The sequence below is a fragment of the Gymnodraco acuticeps genome, unplaced genomic scaffold (genome assembly GCF_902827175.1).
Source record: "Gymnodraco acuticeps unplaced genomic scaffold, fGymAcu1.1, whole genome shotgun sequence".
Classification (NCBI taxonomy): Eukaryota; Metazoa; Chordata; class Actinopteri; order Perciformes; family Bathydraconidae; genus Gymnodraco; species Gymnodraco acuticeps.
The window spans coordinates 211,514-215,475 of NW_022991936.1; positions in this window are offsets into that span (position 1 = coordinate 211,514).

Consider the following 3,962-nt stretch of genomic DNA (forward strand, 5'->3'; position numbering starts at 1 on the left):
GTTTTATTTTGGCCTCCCTCTGTGAAGCTGTAAGTATACTGAAACCTGTTCTGCTTTATCTCTGATTGGCTGACATTTAACAAGGCAACCTGAACCTGGCAATCTGCTCCATCCAGTTTGAAGCTTCACTGAGAAAAAAAAGTATTTGGCAGGACACTGTTGCTGCTCCTTGGCTAAGCAGCAGCTTCCTCTGTGTGGCCGGAGGGTCACTCTGGGTGACACGTTGTTCTGGGGGGACACTGTGTCTGATTAGAGAGGATGAGCTGACCTCGTTCTCAGAGGGGCTGAGGTGTTTTCAGTAAACACTTGGTGCAAGACAAAAACACAGGCTAAAAACAGAGGCCAGCCCTCAGGCGGTGATCCCATTGTTTCCATATTACTCCTACAGCCATGAGCGAGCAGGGCCGTCACTGTGTGTTCCTGCCCTTTCCTGAATGCATCACACGGCCATGAAAAGCTCATTGCCATTAACCTGATTGTCATACAAACACTTAAAATACTTGATAAGAAATCTGTTAATTCTCATCAGTGCACAATTCTTATAATAAATAGATAGATAATATATAAGATACAATTTGACGAGCTGGGAAAATATAATTAAACATGCAAATGCTTGCCTTCTGTACAAGATCATCCACGGCCCCTCCTCACCTCCTCTCAGACTGTTTATCAACATAAGGACAAATGCAAATAGGAGATGCATTATTCAAATCAGGAAATGTTCCCTTTAGTCAATCTACATTTTCTGTTAAAGCTGCACAATAATGGAACTCAATCCCAGCAACAATAAGAGAACAAAACACATTCAGTTTATAAAATTGAATCTCATTTAAAAACATGGTGAGGAATCAGCTCTGTCATCACTGAAATAATCTGTTGCACTTCACAGCCCTCTGTCTGCCTGTGCCTTAACCTGTTGCTGTCCTTTTGCTATGTATTATGCATGCTTTGTTTTATTGTTTTATATGAGCATTTCCAGTATTGTAAGCCTCTATTTTGCATGCTTTTACTGATTGTATTTACTTGTTATTTTAAATGAAATTCGTTTTTAGGGTTATTAACAAGACCTGTCCAGGGACTACAGATGAAAGATAACCTTCCGGGTAACTCTAGCACATTTACAGACATTTTTATTAATGTACACTGTCTCGGTTAAATAAATAAAAAATACATGTCACTATGAGTAAATACAGTATTGAACCACACATATGGTAAAGGTGTAGCTCATGAGGGGAACAGGCTATCCTCTAATCACAGCGTTGGGGGTTTAATGGCCAGCTCCTCCCGTCCACATGTTAGACACTGAGCCTGAAATGACTCCTGATGCTCAGGCCAGCATCTCTGTGACATCGCTTTAGATTATTTTGCTTTTTTTGCTGCCTACTTTTTAGCAATGATGGAATATAATTAAGTGCATTTACCAAAGTGTCATACAATTTTAAGGTACTTTCTATTCTCTGCAATTGTATACATCTGCTCAATTAAATTTGTGAGGTAAATATTGTAATTAGACATATAAAATATACATAATATTAAGCTACCCAGCTGTATATTAACTAATTAAAATGAGCTCCACCTTTTGGTGTTGTAATCAGTCATTTTAATCCAACTGAAAATGAACATGATCCTGAAATACCGGATAAATTCTAAAACGTTTGTACTTTTACTTTAACACTTTTAATGTATGAGTTTAACTTTTGACAGAATGTTTTTACACTGTAGTAATGTTACTTTAACCGCAAGTAGAATACTTCTTCACTCTTTGCTTTTTAATATCACCATATGCTGATATTTGCTAAAGGCATGCAAACTTAAATAATTAAATAATTCATAGTTTTCAGAAGCTCATAATATTTCTTTGCTGATAACAAATAATGTAATGCAGTAAGGAGAAAACACAACAGACATATCTGAAATTGCAGCTGCCAAAGTAACCACATACGTACCCTTTGCTGAATCTTGTAATTGTGACAGAATGAAATGACTGAAGTGTGACCCATTTGAAATACAAAGTGTAGATCATAAGAGCACCAAGCAATAACAAAGCTACAAAACAGGGTACTTACATCTGTGCCTGTTAGGGGTCACACCGTCAGCAGAACATTTGTTTTCATCGCTTCCTGTCCTCTGCATTTGGTCTATGAAAAGGTTTTTAAAAGATCCATTACAAGTTTCCAAAGCCTGAGTTGATTTAATCAAATTGAGTTGTTTTTTTAGGCCAACATTATATGAATGTACCGTTACATAAAACACCAGCCAATCGTCTCAACATGATTTGACCATGGGGAATATTTTGACTCTTTACTTAAACATTAACTGGAGTTATTATTCAGATTAGCCCATCATTATTTTCAACAGACTAATTATGTTTGTAAATTGTGTGTAATTATTGTCAGACCCCTGCAGCTGGCAAATAAACTCAATAATTGATGAACAAATTGTACAAAGAGGCTTTGCCTGTTTTGCACCTGAGGAGTTTCTATTCAAGGATTCAAAGGCTTTATTGTCACAGTAGCTACAATGTAGAATGAACATCTTAAGCCCCAGGCTCCTCCAACAATGCAACATGATTATATTGGGACATAAAACAATAAAACAAAATGCAAAAAACAATAAAATAGTGGAAGAACGAGGAGTTACAGATGAAGTAAACCATATGCATGTAAACATGTTTTACTGTAAGCTAAATGTTGTAGAGAATATTGTAAGTAAATGCAGAGGTCACCCTGATGACACCAACTACTCTTGACCTGCAGAATCTCACACAGAGCCCCCCCCCCCCCCCCCCCCCCCCCCCCTCTTTACTTTGCCCCTCCAGATCAAACCCTGCAGGCTTTAGGACCTTCAGGATCTCTGAGGACGGTGACGGTCTTGTTTTTGTCCGTTACGTTCATGCATGTAATCATTGATTGTGCCTATTGTGACAGGCCGATTTACCATCTGTAGGGTCCCAAGGGGCTGATACTGCTGTCACTGCAGCCTCCCCACAGACCTTAAGGAATTCCCCTTTAATTTCCGGCAGAACATTTTAATCTCCAACAGGTTTTACATTTAAGTCTGCTAAAACGTATACTGTTATCTCATTAACTGCATCAGATATTTATTTTTAGAAGATTTCTGTCATTCTTTATGTCTTTTATGAATTAGAAAACTGTTTAAAGGGATATATTTAATTTGAAAGGCAGCCCATTAAAATTCTAATCACACAATGGAAAATGTAACTTCTCCTTTGGTGGGGACCGCCTGGGGTCTCCCCAAGGACCCCTGGGGTCTGTGAATGCACCAGATATGAATGTATTTTTCTCAGAAAGTGTGGTAAAAGTAAACAAACAAACAAAAGCTATTTTTCAACTCTAATCATTTTCATACGGATGAATTTTTCTAGATGTTTTACACATGGGGAAAAAGCCAAATACTTTTCCTAAAATCACACCTAAACGTTAACCCAAAAGGCTTAAGATATTTGTGTTTTTCTTCTAAAATGAAAAGGTTATTTTTCATTCACAGAAATGCCTATTGAAAATGGTGTTTTGTTAGTTTTTCACACTTAGCTTATACTATACAATACACCTTTATTTGTAAAGCACTTTAAACCCGCCAGACCAAAGTGCTACAGAGAAATAAATAGACAAATTAAGTGAAGAAGAAATCCCACAGCTCAGTTCACAAAACCGAAAATACAGTTAAGTTAACTTATAAATGAGGAAGTGGGGCATTTCTTATTCCCTTGATTATAGTGAAATGTGTTTGAGACAGTTTCCTGCGACTTTTTTCTCTGAGTGGACCTGCAGAGTGAGTGTTTGCCGCCTCCTGAGCAGCCCCCGGCCCCCTCCGCGCCTCCCTGGCTGCTTTTCCCACTGCTGAGAGGAGCAGGACGCGGCCACAGCGGCGGGAAGCAAATTATCTGCAAGCACTCCCTTAAAAAAAAAAGTTCACACTCACACAGCCTACACAGATGCCAA